General features: G+C 44.5%; 1 protein-coding gene and 1 pseudogene across 2 annotated transcripts in view; both read right to left on the minus strand.

Annotated features, from left to right (window-relative positions):
• Positions 1 to 19,678, minus strand: part of SLC12A8 (solute carrier family 12 member 8) — a 140,377-nt gene that overhangs the window by 82,779 nt on the left and 37,920 nt on the right. The window lies entirely within an intron of this gene.
• On the minus strand, positions 6,968 to 9,288 carry LOC108294561 (annotated as a pseudogene). Its single transcript, XR_001821092.2, has one exon. The product of XR_001821092.2 is annotated as an ATP-dependent 6-phosphofructokinase, platelet type-like (transcript).

A 19,678-nucleotide genomic window follows, 5' to 3' on the forward strand; every position in this document is an offset into this window, starting at 1 on the left:
TCTGTAATACAACAAGTACCTACCTAGGTGGTAACTAACATATACATGATGGTGATTCACAAAGAGGAATGAGAGCAGCAAGAGAAAGCATCCCAGGCCTGGCCAGAAACCCTCATCCAGTAGCTCATCCTGAGGGTTCAGATAGGGATAGAGGCAGAGGGAAAGAGATCATAACCAGGAAAAGAGGAAGAGATAAAACAGAGTCAGAAAGCGATGGGGAGAAAGAAAAAAAAAGACAGGAGATGTCTAATAATGGTTTGAAATGGTACTTGGAGCGGGGCATGGTGGCTCATGCCTTTAATCCAAGCCCTCTGGGAGGCTGAGACAGGCGGGTTGTTTGAACCCAGGAGTTTGAGACTAGTCTGGGTAACATGGCGAAACCCTGTCTCTACAAAAGGTACAGAAATTAGCTGGGCATGGTGGTGCGCACCTGTAGTTCTATTACTCAGGAGATTGCGAGGTGGGAGAATCACTTAAGCCTGAGAAGTCGAGGCTGCAGTGGGTCAAGATCACACCACTGTACTCTAGCCCAGGCAATAGAGCAAGACGCTGTCTCAAAAAAAAAAAAAAAAAATAAAAAAAAAAAAAAAAAAAAAACACAGAAAAGAACAGAAAATGAAATGCTACTTGGTGCTTCCCATCTCTTTCATTGTGGCCACAAATTCCAGTAGGTCTGCTGCCTCCCCTCCCCCAGGAGCTCTGTGATCCCTTTGTACTTCTCATTAACACAAACTTCCAAGGAATCATCCAAGAAAGGGGCAAAAATTGTCCCTGACGCTGGGGTCAGGCTGCCTGAGGCCAAGGATGCGGAGGGCTGGGGCGAGCAGCTGGGCTCCCAAGCTGGCCTGCCAGGAGGAGGTGCCGCTGAGGCCCCAGCGGGGAGCAGTGGGCTGAGCTGGGAGCGCCCCTGCCCGGCTGGACACCATTCCCTGCCTGACTTGGGACTTGAATTCGGTCGTGGTAGGCTGAGCGTGTCTACAGCCTGTGTTCCTGGTGGCATTGGGGAGGTATGTTTTAGCTGCCTCAGCTCCTGGTCCTCACGGTCCACACCTCATCTCCTCCCTCCCCTTCAAGAGGCTCAGCCCTAATAGTTCTGACCAGGCATGAGCGGGCCCAGCGGAGACTGGCAGGTTCTCAGACCCCCTTGATCCAAAAGGAGAAAGGAAGCAGTAAGGAGTTCACCACCTTCCTCCAAGGGCACCACAGAGCCAGGAGGTGCCAGGAAGCACCAGGGAATTATGGGTCAGGTGCCTCTGGGTTCCAATCCTGGCTGACCCACGGACTATGCAGTCTCGAGAAAGGTGCATAACCCCTTTGGGGCTTTGACTTCCTTGTCTGTAAAACTGGAATAACCATTTCACCCATCTCACTCAGTTGTTTCAAAGACAAATAGGATAATCTATGCAAAGTGCCTGACACAGAGTTGGTGCTCCTTCCCATTTCATTGCACTATGGATACCCATAACTAAGCAGGTGTTTGCTGTACTTGTGGCCCTCAGCTGAGTGCAGGTCGAGCGGGAAATACAGCAGGAAGAGTAGCCAGTCCTTGCATCAGAAGCTAACTGAAGAAGAGTTCCAGTCCCAGCCCTGAGCCCGTGCCTAGTCTAAAGGGGATGTCAGTCTTGTCTTCAGGGTCTTTCCAGCCTGAGCACTGAGCTGCTTGGCCTGGATTGCTTTGGTTCCCTCCAAGAGCCTGGGTGCCCATCTCTGCAGATAGCAGAGCAGAGCCGGCATGAGTAGAGGCTGAAAGACAAAGGTTCCCAATCCTCGCTGCACAATAGCACCAGGAGCTCTTGAAAACACAGACCAACAGGCCCACCCCAGAGTGCTGATTTATTTGGTCTAGGGTGGAGCTTGGGATTCTTTTTTCCCCACCTGAGGCTCTCCTAGTGCTTCTGATGTGCAGACAGGGTTAAGAACCCCAGGGATAGAGGCCAGGCTGTGAGGCTGGGGCCCCCACTTAAATCGCTCATCAGCTATTCCCAGACTTTGCTCCTCTTTGCTCGGCCGGGAAGGCAGCTGGAGGCTGAGGCCTGGGCTCTGGGAAGTTACTTCATCTCTCTAGGTCACTTTTGCTGCATCTTTGAGGGGAAAACAACCCAGCCCACCTCTCTCCAACTCAGAAGGAGTATGTGAATGCCAGGACCCCACAGCCATTTCACACACAAAAAAGTGTTTCCTCTTAGTACCTCTGTGGGCAGCGAGGGAGGGTTGAGCCAGCTGTCCTGGAAGAGCTTTTCCAGCCATCAGAGGGCAGAAAACAAGTCAGAATCACAACTCCACACAGAGGCCATCCTGGGCACTGCAGGGCCCTTCCAGGCTGCCCTAGCTCACCACAGCCCAGAAGACCCTTCCTGGCAAAGCCATGTGAGTGCCCTTCCACTACAGGGCGAAGGGAGCCACGAGGGAGACTGGGGGAGACGCCCCGCTGGGAGGATGATTCTACGGAATTCTAGTGATAGCTAACTGGTGGCTTCATCTCAGGAGGATAATAGAACCTCAGCCAAGGGGGCGCAGGCAGATGTTCCCCCTGGGGGTGTGGAGGGCTCCCTCTAGGCACCCATGGATGAGCCATCCTCACTCGCCCGGGCAGAAGAGGCTGCAGAGTCAGGCATCATCACCTTCCACTCAGTGTGCTCGTTCCTTGCACAAATATTTCCTGAATGCCTACAATAGACCAGCACCGTGCATCCTAGGAAGACCCCAGGCCTGGCCCCCCGCAGCCACAGGGCAGGCCAGCTGCCAGGCCCAGAGAGCACCCAAAACATCCATGTGTTCCCTGCATCCCAAACGGAACAGCCACCCGGGGAGATTCTGGGTGTGTTTCTGGGTAAAGAATTTTTAGCTTACCCACTTTGTATGTTTGGAATTTTGCCAGAGAGGTTTTTAAAAATATATATAGAACAGTGAAAATGCCTCTTCTGGTAAATTAAATTGTCTCAACAACTGCCTCTTCTGGTAAATTAAATTGTCTCAACAACTATGGCTCCTTCTGCTTCCAAGCCAGCACACGCTGCCCAAGCATTTCGCCCAGCCCACCGCTTCTCCTGCTCCCACGCTGCGGGGCGCTCTACCCCAACCCTGCGCGCACCTCTGAGCTCTGGGCCACCGTTTTCAGCTGACCTCGCACACTGGCCTCGCCATTTCCTCCACACCTGTTCCAGTTGCCATATACCTCCCAGACCACGAAGTCCCAGAACGCAAAGTCACCAGCCAGCCAGCCAGCCGGGTGTCAGCCTTAAGCCTTTTCTTGGCCTCACCCCACACCCCGCCCCGTCCGGTCTCTTTCCCACCCTTTCTGGCTCTTTTGGGTTGCCGTAGCAGCCTCTCAAGTGAGTCCTGCCTCCTTTCTTCATCCCTATCCCTGGCCAGTTTCCGTACTGGGACCAGAGCAATCTTTCTAAAACATAAACTTGAGTCAGGTTTCCCACTGCCCCAAAACAAAGCCCAAGCCCCGCCGGGTGGCAGACAAGGCCTCTGCATCTGTCTCGCTTAATACTCAGCTCCCAGAGAATCTCCTCTAAAACATCTTATGTGCCTCTCTGACTGCACAGGGAGTGCCAGGAGCCCCGGCTGCCCTGTGCAAACCCGTCTCACAGAACTTGTCACTACTCGGTAACTTTTCTGGGTCTCCCTTACACGGAGAACAGTTAAAATGAATGAAATGCCATGCCATGTACTAACATGGATAAATTGCAAAAGTATGTTGGGTGAAAGAAAGCAAATTGCAAAGTCATTCATTCACCATTCAAATTATCCAATGAGAGGATCCATGCGATATGATACAATGTATATAAAATTTTCAAACACTAAACAATACCAGACATCACTTAGGGCCATCTACATATGGTAGAAAAATAAAAACACAGGGGGAGGATGACCCTCTGGACAGTGGTCCCTTGGGGGACAGGAGAGGGTGGGTGAAGGTGTATCTTGAACTATATCTGCAATGCTTTGTTTATTTTTATATTGAATAGCTCTCTGAAGCAAAACTGTCAAAATATTATTCATTAAATTTGGGTGGTGAATAAATGATTATGTTATATTCTTTCTGTATACTTGAAATAGATCATCAGTACATTTTAAAAACTTTTGTTTTTTTTTTAAAAGACGAAGTCTCCTCTGTCGCCCAGGCTCTCGTGCAGCGGCACGATCTCGGCTCACTGCAACCTCCACCTCCCAGGTTCAAGTGATTTCTCCTGCCTCAGCCTCCCAAGTAGCTGGGACTACAGGCATGCACCATGACTGGCTAATTTTTGTATTTTTAGTAGAGAGGGGGTTTAACCATGTTGGCTAGGCTTGTCTGGAACTCCTGACCTCAGGTGATCTGCTCACCTCAGCCTCCCAAAGTGCTGGGATTACAGGCGTGAGCCACCGTGCCCAGCCTTAAAAATTTTAACAAGGAACCAGAGTCTCAAATGCCCTCATTAAAGTCCCTGGGGGACCGAGCAGACTGTTACAGTCCCTCACCCAACGATCTCCACGGGCCTTGGACCTGGCAGCCACACTGAGACAGGCAGGAAGGCAGCCTGGAGATGTAAATATGATTTTCATCCTTGTTTTTACCAATGAGAAAACCAAGGCTCAGAACATCTAACAGGGCTCAAGACCACACAGAGGATCCTGGATTTCAGACCATGTCTTCTTCATGGACAATTTCCATGAACTACTTCATCCAAGCACAAAAACCTAGGTCCCACAGAGCATGGCGAAGAGAAGTCCAGAATTAGAAGCAGACTGTAGTAACATGCATTCATAAATCAGTGAGTAAACACGTTTTTGGGGCGAATTATTTGGAAAGGGGCAGAGTTAGAGATACAACGAAATGGCTAGTTTAGTGATAGACGATGTGGCTCTTTGAATGCAAACAGAATGGGTTTGGGTTTTGTCCTGTAGCAATAGAAAGCCACTGATGCTGTTGAAGCTGGAGAGTGACTGAGACGAAGCACTGTTTTAAGAAAAGTGATCTGGCTTCAGTGCACAGGAGGTGTCAGTTGCCCTTAGGAATGGCTGGAGACAACCAAAGGGAAGATCCTCAAGAGATAAATTCGGATTCGGAAATTGTCTAAATGGCCTACAGAGGAAATGGCATCTGCTGACCTAAGGTGGGAACGGTGGGATTGCAAAGGATAGAAGAGCTTAAGCTAGACAGAGAAATAAAAGTTCTTTTCTAAGTTGTCTAGGCTGGGAGAAACGGTGATCGACATGCAGATGATAAGCTGATTTCTTCCCCGTTGATTCATTGGTGGAAAGGGCAGTTGGGGAAGAAGAGGGTAAGTAAAGAGAGCAGTGAGAAATTGAGGGCGTTCACGTTGTCTGCCTTTAATTCAAGATGGTGCACAGATAGCCAGGTAGAGATCTAACAGGAACTGGCGATATGAGAGCTACATTGGAGAAAGCTGGAGAAGGGGAGAGCCACTGGTGCAGCGATGGTGGAAGGTTATTTCTGAGGAGGAAGGCACAAAAAAATGCCATTACAACAGAGGACTGAGCTCTATGGCCTCCCTGCCTACATCAGGGAACAGGAAAACCTAGAAGAGAGCCAAAAGATTGTTGTGTTGTGGAAGAAATAGGAAGAGACCATTTCAGATTAGCATAGGTGGTCAGCAGTGCCAAAAGGTTCAAGAATAAGAAAGGAGTCAAGGTCCTGAGGTTGAAGATCAGGAAATTATGGGAACTTCAGATCAAGGAATCTCAGCAGAAAGCAGAGGCAGTCATCCTTGCCCCATCCCTTTTACAGCTCCGAAGCCATGACCTTGTCCTCACAGCCAAGCACAAGCCCCCTCCCTCACCCAGCAGAAGCAGCTCCTGTCTGCTGCATTCAGCGTGAGATGGGCCTGTGCCTGGCTTGGCCCAAATGACCCACCTCACACAGATGGCAGAATGCCATAGTAGGGTAGAGAGTGTGCAGTGTGGGCTCTGGAGTGGAAAACCCTGTAGAGACCAGGCTACCGTCTTCCTAGATAACCAAAAACTTAAGCTTGGAGAGGCACGATTTCATTTTTAAATACAGAACATAGAATTCAAATGTGCCACATGTCACTTTATTTTCTAAAATGTATTTTCTCTATATTTGCCTGACTTCTATGGCAATAAAATCATTTTGGCATGACACTCATCTTACATAAATGAAAATATGAGCCAACAGAATGGCATTTTTGTAGCTTTAAGCCAAACAAATGCTTGAGAGGGTCTTGTTTAAATTAAGTTGTCATGCTATTTAGCTTTTTACAGTAAAGAAGCTCTGTGACTTCAAAGAGCCTTGTGCAATGATGCTTGTTTTTGGAAGAATGGGACAGGAGGTGAAGAAAGGAAGAGGGACCAGGCTGCCAGGCTGTAGAAGTCAGGAGGTGAGGAAATGAGGGCGACAAGGAGGACCCACTGTTATGGTAAGTTTGGAGATAAAATGAGAGACAAGACAGAGTGAGAATGACAGGGGAAGACAACTTAACATGGAAGGGTGCAGCAGAGGGAAGGGCGCTCTGGGGGAAGTGTCTGATGAATGGCAGGCTGCACCTGACTGTGAGGCTGCCAGCCCCTTCTCCCACCTCCACTTTGCTCCCCAAATTGTGGCACTCGGGCATGTCCCTGGCAGGAGATGAGGGAATTCTTCTCTGGAGAATATGAACTATACTAGAGAAAGACATGCAGAAACAGACATTTGGGAGTCTTCCAATTAAACAACACAGTTTGCCACCAATCACCCTACAGTGAGGCCCACCTGTCACAGCTGCCACCCACTTGGGTTGTGCATGGAACTCCCAATCAGCTCTGTGGTGCCTCATTACCAGCAATGGATGGACAGCCAAGGACTACCAGATATTTGGAGAAAGCTGGCAGCAACTGACAGGGAGAACAAAACAAGACTGTAGGAAAAAAAAAAAGAAAAAAAGAAAGACACCTGGAAAAGAAAATAGGGAAAATAGAAAGCAAAAACAGTGAAAGATTATAGACAATTTTTTTTTTTGAGTTGTAGGCAAACGTTTAATTCTGCTAATACGCACATCTGGAAGCATGAGGCACAGTCCACAGACAGCATGCACTGGCTCTGAGGGGGGCATGGGCAGTGACAGGTGATTGCTGATTAGGGATTAATAATACTTGCAGTAAAGTGCTGATAAATAACTTAAGTGTTACAAAAATGGATGGTCCGTGGTGAGGCCAGCAGAGGCAGGCAGGGCCGGGTCAGACGCTCCAGGGCTGCACGTGCTCCAGCTGGCCCAAGTCCGACACGTCATAGCTCGCCTTGTACTTGGCCAGGATCTTCATGAGGGGCCGCAGCTTCAGCCACCCCTGTTCTTTGGGAATCCTGTGCTCAAAATCCGTTTCCTTCTTCAGCTCTGCCACAGGTTGAAAAATGATGTTTCTTTTGCTTATTCCCAGCACACAAACAGAATCATCGGTGGTAAATTTTTTTCCTCTGCCCCAGGCCTCCTTGAGCTTTGTAGTGATCCACTCCACAGTTCTGGCAGAGATTTTGGTTCCAAAGTTTCTATCAAATGGAGAAGGTGCTCCACCCTGCTGCATATGGCCCAGCACATTCTTCCTGCAGCCGAACACCCCTTTGCCCTTTGCCCTCTTCCGAATAGAGCTGGTAAATGAAGTCAGTGGTGTAGTTTTCGCTGCAGCTCTCATTTCTGAGCACAAGGCCCCTCTGGATGGTGGTCTTCATTTTCTCTGTCAGGTGCTCCACGTTGGACTGTAGGTCCCTGATGTTGAAGGGCTCCTTGAAAATGTAGGCAGCGTGGGCTCCGGCCGCCAGCCCTCCCATGTTGGCCAGGTAGCCACAGTAGCCCCCCATGGTCTCGATGATGAAGACATGACTCTTGGTCCCGCTGGCTGACTGCTTGATGCGGTCGCATGTGTCAGTGATAGTATTCAGAGCTGTATCTGCCCCGATGCTGAAATCGGAACCCGGCATATTGTTGGACACAGTGGTGGGAACCATGACCATGGGGACACAGAATTCCTCGTGCTTCTCCCAGGCGGCTGACAGCTCCAGGAGTCCCAGGTAGGCCTCAAATCCATCGATGATCAGCAGCGCGTTGATACTGTGCATGCGCATCTGCGTGGTGATCTCCTCCAAGTACTTTCCTGGGAGAATGCGTTTTGTCCCGAGAATGGAGCCTCCCTGGCCGGTCCAGCCCCCAACGTCTGTCCAGCCGATTTCTTTGATCTGGCCTTTGGCAAAGCCGTCAAAGCCATCGTAGATGGCAAGCATCCTGTGACCGTGGGCGATACCCACGCGCACGGCTGAGCGCACGGCTGCATTCATCCCAGCCGCGGGTGGCCCAACGTTGATGACAGCCACGTTGCAATTGGTCTTTGGGATCTGATCATCCGGCAGCTTGATGGCAAGTCGCTTGTAGGTGTTCAGATTGCCCACAAAGCTCTTCCCCTGGAGTCGAACCGCGTCCTGAAACCTCCTCTCATCCATCGCCTTCTGCACATCCTGAGTCATCTGCACGCACTCCATCAGCGGCAGGCGCACAGCATGGTTCCCGCTGAGACACGATGCAAGCTCAAGTGTCGGGGGTGGCCTCCGGCAGGGCGATGACCACCTCCGCTCCCATGCGGCTGGCCAAGATCCTGTTGAATGCTCAAGGGGTCCCTCCTCTCTGCACGTGCCCGAGGATGGTCATGCATGTGTCCTAGCCCAGCTGCGTGATGACGAGCTCTTTGATTTTCTCAGAGGTAATGGGTTTATTTTGGGTGTCAATTGCTCCTTCAGCCACAATAATAATATTCAGCCTTTTCTTGCGGGCACGGTTCTTGGAGAGTTTCACACACATCTGCTCCTCCCAGCCTTCCTCTGGCGGAGATTCTGGAAGGAACACCCAGTCTGCACCGCATGCCAAGACACTCACCAGGGCCAGGTACCCGCAGTGTTGCCCCAACACCTCCAGAAAGAAGGTCCTCTGGTGGCTCTGGGCTGTGGTCATGATGGCGTCCACCACCTCGATGATCCTGTGCAGGTGCCGATCGTCATGTCGGTGCCACAGAAGTCATTGTCGATGGAGCCCACCATGCCCACCACGTTGAGGTAGGCGTACCTCTGCACGGCCTCCTTCTCGATGTGGCCATTCTTGGCCAGCTCCTCCGGCAGCCCGCTCCACTCCTTCCGGAAGAGGTTGGCCCCGGTGAGGCTCCCGTCCCCGCCGATCACACACATGTTGGTGATGCCGCACTGCACCAGGTTGCAGGCGGCCTTCAGGCAGCCTTCCCTCGTGTGGAAGGTCTGGCACAGCGCACTGCCGGCGATCATCCCGCTCATTTGCAGGATGCTGGAGACGCTCTCCCAGTTGGCCTCCACGATGTTCGAGCCTCCATCCACCATGCCCAGTGTCTTCCATTCTAAGGCTCCTATCAGAGAGTAAGAAGGCAGACTCTGACGCTACCCAAGTCTCCCAAGCAAGTCTCAAAGCCAGTGATCTCTCTGACTTTCAATCAGTTTCCAAGCTAAACCAGTGCAAGCCATGCACATGCATAGGCAAGGAGTGCCAGTGTAAGAGATGGCATGATATGGAAGTCTATTCCTTTTCAGGCCTGCAGAATGTCGCTCCCTTGACTCCAGAACGAAGATCCACACTTGAGGACTACTCTCAGTCGCTGCACACCAGAACTCTGTCCGGCTCTCCCTGATCCTGTTCTGAGCAAGCTCGAGTCTTTGTGGATGATGTGACCACTGAGGACCTGTCAGGCTACATGGAGTATTACTTGTATATTCCCAAGAAAATGTCCCACATGGCAGAAATGATGTACACGTGATAGCAAGAAGCCAATTCATATGCTTTAAACCAATGAAAGCTTGTCAAAGAGATTTAGTTAATGGCAGAACTTGTGGCCACTTTGTGTGAGAAGACATCTCTTTCTGCTCACTGTGCTTGCAATAAAAACTTCTTGGCATCTCAAAAAAAAAAAAATACAAGTGGGAATAAAATACAAAAAAAAGAATCCTCATTAATGATTCAAGAAAGGCAAATTAAAAGAAAAAAATTACATTTTTTGCCCATCACATGAAAGAGATTTTAAAAATTGAGCCTCTTCAGTATTTTCCAAGGTATGGGGAATCAATAACTCTTAGCTACTGTTAGCGGTTGTTCAGAATGCAACAACTTTATTGGAAGACAATCTAGTAGAACCTAACAAAAATTTAAAAGTTCTTGACTTTTGTCCTGTGAATTCTGTTTATAAGCAATGATCCTACAGAAATTAGATCCAACTTTTGTACAGGATGTACACATCAGTAATGTTTCTGATAGCAACAAACTGAAAAAATCTAAATATTCATCAGTAAGTTAAATTCTTTTTTTTTTTTTGAGATGGACTCTTGCTCTGTTGCCTAGGCTGAAGTGCAGTGGTGTGATCTCAGCTCACTACAACCTTCGCCTTCTGGGCTCAAGCAATTCTCCTGCCTCAGCCTCCTGAGTAGCTGAAATTATAGGCACGCACCACCACACCTGACTAATTTTTGTATTCTGAGTAGAGACAGGGTTTCACCATGTTGGTAAGTTAATCTTTAAATAGAAAGTATTTTAAATCTGTAATATGGAATGCTCTGTGGGTGTTTTAAAAGAATGAGGGAATCCTAAATGTACTGACACAGAAGGATATCCATGATATGTTAGAGTGGGGAGTAGCAAAACAATGTGGAATTTAATTCCACTTTTACAAAGAACTGTGCTGTGTGTGTTTATGTTCACGCATGTGTCCACGTGAGCTTGCACATGTATAGAAGATACAGTGGGAAGCTATATGTCCTTCTCCCTCTGGGGAGTGGGAGTGGGAAAATGGAGCAAAGGGAGGAAACTTTCACTCTTCACTTGATAAATTTCAGGATTTTTTAATTTTTATAAAACAAAGACATTTATTTTGTCTTTAAATTAAAAATAAAGAGAAAAATACAGTTTGACTTAAGTGTATTTATAACTTTTTTCTGATTTTAAAATTAACTATTGTGGTTTTTAAATGTGCCTTCAGATTCTTTGACACTTGTCCATTGGAAGGGTAAAAATTAGACCAGGTGTGGTGGCTTCATCCTGTAATCCCAGCACTTTGGGAGGCAGAGGTATATGGATACCCTGAGGTCAGGAGTTCAATACAAGCCTGGTGAAACCCTGTCTCTACTAAAAATACAAAAATTAGCTGGGTGTGGTAGTGCAAGCCTGTAATCCCAGCTACTGGGGAGGCTGAGGCAGGAGAATCACTTCAACCTAGGAGGTGGAGGTTGTAGTGAGCCAAGATTGCGCCACTGTACTCCAGCCAGCAAGAGTGAAACTCTGTCTCAAAATAAAATAAATAAATAAATAAAAAGGCAGCAGCCCCAGTCCGGGGCTTATAGCTAAAACGCCCATTTCCCTGAGACAGAACACCTCGGGGAAGGGGTGACTGACGGTGCAGCTTCAGCAGACAAAAACATCCCTGCCTGATGGCTCTGAAGAGAACAGCAAAGCTTCCAGAGGAAGGAACAGGTATCAATCTTTGCTGTTCTGCAACCTCTGCTGGTGATACCCAGGCAAACAGGGTCTGGAGTGGACCTCCAACAAACGCTAGCAGACCTGCATCAGAAGGGCCTGACTGTTAGAAGGAAAACTAACAAACAGAAAGGAATAGCATCAACATCAACAAAAAGGATGTTCAGTCAGCGACTCCATCTGAAGGCCACCCACATCAAAGACCAAAGGTAGATAAATCTACAAAGATGGGGAGAAACCAGTACAAAAAGTCTGAAAACTCCAAAAACCAGAACACCTCTTCTCCTCCAAAGGATTACAACTCTTCGACAGCAAGGGAACAAAACTGGACACAGAATGAGTTTGACGAATTGACAGAAGTAGGCTTCAGAAGGTGGGTAATAACAAACTCCTCTGAGCTAAAGGAGCATGTTCTAACCCAATGCAAGGAATCTAAGAACATTGAAAAAAGGTAAGATAAATTGCTAACTAGAATAACCCATCTAGAGAAGAACATAAATGACCTGATGGAGCTGAAAAACACAGCATGAGAACTTCATGAAGCATACACAAGTATCAATAGCTGAACTGAACTGAACTGAACTTCAAGCAGAAGAAAAGGTATCAGAAATTGAAAATAAACTTCATGAAATAAAGCAAGAAGACAAGATTAGAGAACAAAAGAATGAAAAGGAATGAACAAAGCCTCCAAGAAATATGGGACTATGTGAAAAGACCAAACCTGTGTTTGATTGGTGTACCTGAGAGTGAGGGGGAGAAGGGAACCAAGCTGGAAAACACTCTTCAGGATATTATCCAGGAGAACTTCCCCAACTAACATGACAGGCCAACATTCAAATTCAGGAAATACAGAGGACACCACAAAGATACTCCTTGAGAAGAGCAACCCCAAGACACATAGTCATCAGGTTCACCAAGACTAAATGAAGTAAAACAAGTTAAGGGCAACCAGAGAGAAAGGCCGGGTTGCCCACAAAGGGAAGCCCATCAGACTAACAGCGGATCTCTCTGCAAGCCAGAAGAGAGTGGGGGCCAATATTCAACATTTTTAAAGAAAAGAATTTTCAACCCAGAATTTCATATCCAGCCAAACTAAGCTTCATAAGCGAAGGAGAAATAAAATCCTTTACAGACAAACAAATGCTAAGAGATTTTGTCACCACCAGGCCTGCCTTACAAGAGCTCCCAAAGAAAGCACTAAACATGGAAAATAACAACTGGTACCAGCAAAAACATACTAAATTGTAAAGACCATCAACACTATGGAGAAACTGCATCAACTAATGGGCAAAGTAACCAGCGAGCATCATAATGACAGGATCAAATTCATATATAACAATATTAACCTTAAATGTAAATGGGCTAAATGCCCCAATTAAAAGACACAGACTGGCAAATTGGATAAAGAGTCAAGATGCATCAATATGCTGTATTCAGGATACCTATCTCACATGCAAAGACACAGGCTCAAAACAAAGGGATGGAGGAAGATTTACCAAGCAAATGGAAAGCAAAAAAAGAGGAGGGGTTGCAATCCTAGTCTCTGATAAAACAGACTTTAAACCAACAAAAATCAAGAGACAAAGAAGAGCATTACATAATGATAAAGGGATCAATGCAACAAGAAGAGCTAACTATCCTAAATATATATGCACCCAACACAGGAGCACCCAGATGCATAAGGCAAGTTCTTAGAGACCTACAAAGAGACTTAGACTCCCACACAATAATAGTGGGAGACTTTAACACCCCACTGTCAATATTAGACAGATCAAGACAGAAAATTAACAAGGATATCCAGGACTTGAACTCAGCTCTGGACAAAGCAGACCTAATAGACATCTACATAACTCTTCACTCAAAACCAACAGAATATACATTCTTCTCAGCACCACATTGCACTTATTCTAAAATTGACCACATAATTGGAAGTAAAACACTCCTGATGCAAAAGAATGAAAATCATAACAAACAGTCTCTCAGACCACAGTGCAATCAAATTAAAACTCAGGATTAAGAAACTCACTTGAAACCACACAACTACATGGAAACTGAGCAACCTGCTCCTGAATGACTACTGGATAAATAACAAAATGAAGGCAGAAAGAAGTTCTTTGAAACCAATTAGAACAAAGGCACAATATACCAGAATCCCTGAGACATATTTAAAGCAGTGTCTAGAGGGAAATTTATAGCACTAAATGCCCACAAGAGAAAGCAGGAAAGATCTAAAATCAACACCCTAATATCACAATTAAAAGAACTAGAGGAGCAAGAACAAACAAATTCAAAAGCTAACAGAAAACAGGAAATAACTAAGATCAGAGCAGAATTGAAGGAGAAAGACACACAAAAAAACCCTTCAAAAACAATCAATGAATCCGGGAGCTGGTTTTTTGAAAACGTCAACAAAATAGACCACTAGCCAGACTAATGAAGAATAAAAGAGGGAAGAATCAAATAGATGCAATAAAAATGATAAAAGGGATATCACCACCATTTCCACGGAAATACAAACTACCACCAGAGAATACTATAAACATCTCTACGCAAATAAATTAGAAAATCTAGAAGAAATGAATAAATTCCTGGACACATACGCCCTTCAAAGTCTAAACCAGGAAGAAGTTGAATCCCTGAATAGACCAATAACAAGTTCTGAAATTGAGGCAGTAATTAATAGCCTACCAATCAAAAAAGTCCAGGACCAGAGGGATTCATAGCTGAATTCTACCAGAGCTATAAAGAGGAGCTGATACCATTCTTTCTGAAACAATTCCAAACAATAGAAAAAGAGGGAATTCTCCCTAACTCATTTTATGAGGCCAGCATCATCCTGATACCAAAACCTGGCAGAGACACAGCAAAAAAAGAAAATTTCAGGCCAGTATCCCTGATGAACATTGATGCAAAAAACCTTAATAAAATACTGGCAAACTGAATCCAGCAGCAAGTCAAAAGCTTATCTACCACAATCAAGTCAGCTTCTTCCCGGGTGCAAGCCTGGTTCAACATACAGAAATCAATAAATGTAATCCATCACATAAACAGAGCCAATGACAAACACCACATGATTATCTCAATGGATGCAGAAAAGGCCTTCAACAAAATTCAACACCCCTGCATGCTATCAACTCTCAATAAACCAGATATTGATGGATGGTATCTCAAAATAATTAGAGCTATTTATGTCAAACCCACAGCCCATATCATACTGAATAGGCAAAAAACCGGCAGCATTCCCTTTGAAAACTGACACAAGACAAGGATGCCCTCTCTCATCACTCCTATTCAACATAGTATTGGAAGTTCTGGCCAGGGCAATCAGGCAAAGGTATTCAAATAGGAAAAGAGGAAGTTAAATTGTCTCTGTTTGCAGATGACACAATTGTACATTTAGAAAACCCCGTTGTCTCAGCCCAAAATCTCCTAAAGCTGATAAGCAAATTCAGCCAAGTCTCAGGATACAAAATCAATGTTCAAAAATCACAAGCATTCCTATACATCAATAACAGAGAGTTGAATCATGAGTGAACTCCCATTCACAATTGCTACAAAGAGAATTAAATACCTAGGAATACAACTTAACAAAGGATATGAAGGACCTCTTGAGGAGAACTACAAACCACTGCTCAATGAAATAAGAGAGGACACAAACAAATGGAAAAACATTCCATGCTCATGAATAAAAAGAATCAATATCATGAAAATGGCCATACTACCCAAAGTAATTTATAGATTCAACGCTATAGCCATCAAGCTACCATTGACTTTCTTCACAGAAGTAGAAAAAAACTACTTTAAATTTCATATGGAACAAAAAAGAGCCCACATAGCCAAGACAATCCTAAGCAAAAAGAACAAAGCTGGAGGCATCATGCTACCTGACTTCAAACTATACTACAAGGCTACAGTAACCAAAACACTATGGTATTGGTACCAAAACAGACATATAGATCAATGGAACAGAACAAAGCCCTCAAAAATAACACCACACATCTACAACCATCTGATTTTTGACAAACTGAAAAAAACAAGCAATGGGGAAAATATTCCCTATTTAATGAATGGTTCTGGGAAAACTGGCTAGCCATATGCAGAAAACTGAAACTGGACTCCTTCCTTACACCTTATACAAAAATTCACTCAAGATGGATTAAAGTCTTAAATGTAAGACCCAAAACCATAAAGACCCTAGAAAAAAAACCTAGGCAGTACTATTAAGGGCACAGGCATGGTCAAAGACTTCATGACTAAAACAGCAAAAGCAATGGCAACAAAAGCCAAAATTGACAAATGGGATCTAATTAAACTAAAGAGCTTCTGCACAGCAAAGAAACTATCATCAGAGTGAACAGGCAACCTGCAGCATGGGAGAAAATTTTTGCAATGTGTCCATCTGACAAAGGGCTAATATCCAGGATCTACAAATAACTTAAACAAATTTACAAGAAAAAAAAAAAACCCCATCAAAAAGTGGGCAAAGGATATGAACAGACACTTCTCAAAAGAAGACATTTATGCAGCCAACAAACATATGAAAAAAAGCTCATCATCATTGGTCATTAGATAAATGCAAACCAAAACCACAATGAGATACCATCTCATGCCAGTTAGAATGGCGATCATTAAAAAGTCAGGAAACAACAGATGCTGGAGAGGGTGTGGAGTAATAGAAACACTTTACACTGTTGGTGGGAGTGTAAATTAGTTCAACTATTGTGGAAGACAGTGTGGTGATTCCTCAAGGATCTAGAACCAGAAATACCATTTGACCCAGCAATCCCACTACTGGTTATATACCCAAAGGATTATACTTCATTCTACTCTAAAGACACATGCACACTTATGTTCATTGTGGCACTATTCACAATAGCAAAGACTTGGAACCAACCTAAATGCCCATCAGTGATAGACTAGATAAAGAAAATGTGGCACATATACACCATGGAATACTATGCAGCCATAAAAAGGATGAGTTCATGTCCTTTGCAGGGACATGGATGAATCTGGAAACCATCATTCTCAGCAAACTGACACAAGAACAGAAAACCAAACACCACATGTTCTCACTCATAAGTAGGAGCTGAACAATGAGAACACATAGACACAGAGAGGGGAACATCACACACTGGGGCCTATCGGGGGTGAGGGGGGCTAGGGGAGGGATAGCATTAGGAGAAATACCTAATGTAGATGATGGGTTGATGGGTGCAGCAAACTACCATGGCACATGTGTACCTATGTAACAAGCCTGCACGTTCTACACATGTACCCCAGAATTTAAAGCACAATAATTAAAAAAGAAAAAACACTGGTGAAAACGGACAAAGTTGAAGGACAGATGCTAACCAACTTTAAGACTTACTATAAAGCTGTAGTAATCAAGAGAGTATGGTATTCAAGACAGAATAGCCAGAGCAATGGAACAGAAAAGAGAGTGCAGAAACACACAAATACAGTCAACTGCTACCTGACAAAGGCACAAAAGCAATTCAATGGAGACAAGAGAGTCTTTTCAATAACTGGTGCTGGAAGAACTGCATATTCATGTGCCAAAAATAACCCCAGAATAATCTGGACACTCATCTTACACCCTTCATGAAATATTAACTCAATCTGGATCATAGACCTAAATGTCAAACAAAACTTCTAAAAGGTAACAAATGAGAAAATCTAGGTGTTTAGCAAAGAGATTTTAGGTACAGCACCCAAGTCATGATCCATGCAAAAAAGTTGATAAGTTAGACTCCATTACAGTCTGAAACTTCCGCTTCACAAAAGACACTGTTAAGAGAATGAAAGAACCAACCACAGACTGGGAAGAAAATATTTGCAAAGCACACATCTGATAAAAGGCTTGAATCCAAAATATACAAAGAACTCTTAAAACTCAATGGTGGCCAGGTGCAGTGGCTTATGCCTGTAATCCCAGCACTTTGGGAGGCCGAGGCAGGTGGATCTCTTGAGGCCAAGAGTTCAAGACTAGCCTGGCCAACATGGCAAAACCCCATCTCTAATAAAAATACAAAAAATTAGCCAGGTGTGCTAGTTTACGCCTGTAATCCCAGCAACTCAGCTGGCTGAGACATGAGAATTAGTTGAATCTGGGAGGCAGAGATTGCAGCGAGCCGAGATCGTGCCACTGCCTTCCAGCCTGGGTGGCAAAAGATCTTAACACTTCCCCAAAGGTGACATATGGATGGCAAATAAGCATACAGAAACACATTAAATATTATATGTCATTTGAGAATTACAAATTAAAACAATGATGAGATACTACTGTGCATCTATTAGAATTACAAAAAAAAAAAACCCTTGACAATACCAAATGCTGATGAGGATGTGGAGCAACAGGAACTCTCATTCATTGTTGGTGGAAATGCAAAATAGTACAGCCACTTAAGAAGACAGTTTGGCAGCTTCTTACAAACATAGTCTTACCATATGCTCCAACAATGATGCATCTAGGTATTTATCCAAATGAATTGAAAATGTATCCTCACAAAAACCTGAACATGGATGTTTATATCAGTTGTATTCATAATTGCCAAAAACTGGAGGCAATCAAGATGTCCTCCAGTAGGTGAATGGACAAACTGTGCTACATCCAGTTTCTTTTTATGCAGTGACAAAAGGAAATGTGTTGTCAAGCCAGAAAAAGACATGGAGGAATCTTAAATGCATATTACTAGTGAACGAAGCCAAGCTGAAAATGCCATGTACTATATGGTTCCAACTATACGACATTCTGGAAAAGCCAAAACTATGGAAACAGTAAAAAGATCAGTGGTTGCCAGGAGTTGAGGAGCATTAATAGGCAGGGCACAGGGAATTTTTAGGGCAGTGAAACTCATCTGTATGATGCTGTAATCCTGCATACTTAACATTGTATATTGTCAAAATCCACAGAATGCATAACACTGAGTGAACCCTAAACTATTAGCAACAACATATCAATATTGGTTCATCACTTCTAGTAAATGTATCACATTAATACAAGATATTAATAATAGGGGAAACTGCGGTGGGGAAAGTTGAAAAGGGGTATGTGGGAACTTTTACACTATTTGCTTAATTTACCATAAACCTAAAACTGCTCTAACAGCAAATCTATTAATTTTTTTTAAAAGTAACACTAGACAATTGAAGGAAAAGTAGAAATAAGATAATTTAGTCACACGTAATCTCAACAGAAAGATACTCACAGTTAGGCATAGTTCCTTCCAGTCTTTTTTTCAAATATTTATGTATATGTCCTTTTTTTTTTTTTTTTTTTTTTTTTTTTTTTTTTTTCTTTTTTTTTTTTTTTTTTTTTTTTTTTTTTTTTTTTTTAAGAGTTGAAGTCACTCTGCTAAATTCATTCTGAAGGTTTATAGTTTGGTTTCAGTTTGGATTTTTAACCACAAAGAAAATATCCCATATGAAACATCAGTGATACCAAAAACAGATTCTTGAGGGGCCAGTTGCTATGGGAATGATTGAAAATAAATTTCATTTCACACTACACTCTAATGTATTGACCAGAAGGAAGGAAAAATATTTGGAGTAACTTAGAAGAGCAGCCAAGAAAACTTCTAATCAAGAAGAAGGAAAATACATCAGGCCAGTGTGAGGTTTCAAAGAAGCCAGTATTGCCTTGCAATTTAACTAATTAAGTTCTTCCAGCAACTGTGTCGCTGGAGGTGGAAGTACCAGGAATCGGGGTACTTGACTCTGTCTTTCTTTCACTGACAGTTTGATGGCCAAAGGCCAGCAAGTCTCCTTCTGTATGTGAGCCATCTCTGCAGGGTGGTACATGGCCAGGGGAAAAAAAAAATCACTGTTTCCTTCCTGGAGATGCGTCAAATATTTAGCAATTTGCAAGGCCTGGACTCCAGGTGATCAGTATGGACATCACATTGGCCCTGAGCACTAGAGTGGCCCCCAGGTTAACCCTTTAGGTGCCAGATTGTCAGGCTGTCTGAAGGTTTCTTGGGAGGGACTAGGATGCCAGTGGGTAGGAGATACTCAGGGAGCTCAAGGGAGTGACACTTTTCCAACAGAATATTTTAACATGCTCAGAAGTAATAAGGCCAGATCAGTGGATGCCAACTGAATGCTGACCTTCCCACAACCAACATTTTTCTAATAGACAGAGCTGTGTAGGGACACATCAGGGGTGGCCTCCAAGGGGAAAAGCAGAGTTGCTGTCACAAAAAGAC

The sequence above is a fragment of the Cebus imitator genome, unplaced genomic scaffold (assembly GCF_001604975.1).
Source record: "Cebus imitator isolate Cc_AM_T3 unplaced genomic scaffold, Cebus_imitator-1.0 Scaffold588, whole genome shotgun sequence".
Taxonomy (NCBI): Eukaryota; Metazoa; Chordata; class Mammalia; order Primates; family Cebidae; genus Cebus; species Cebus imitator.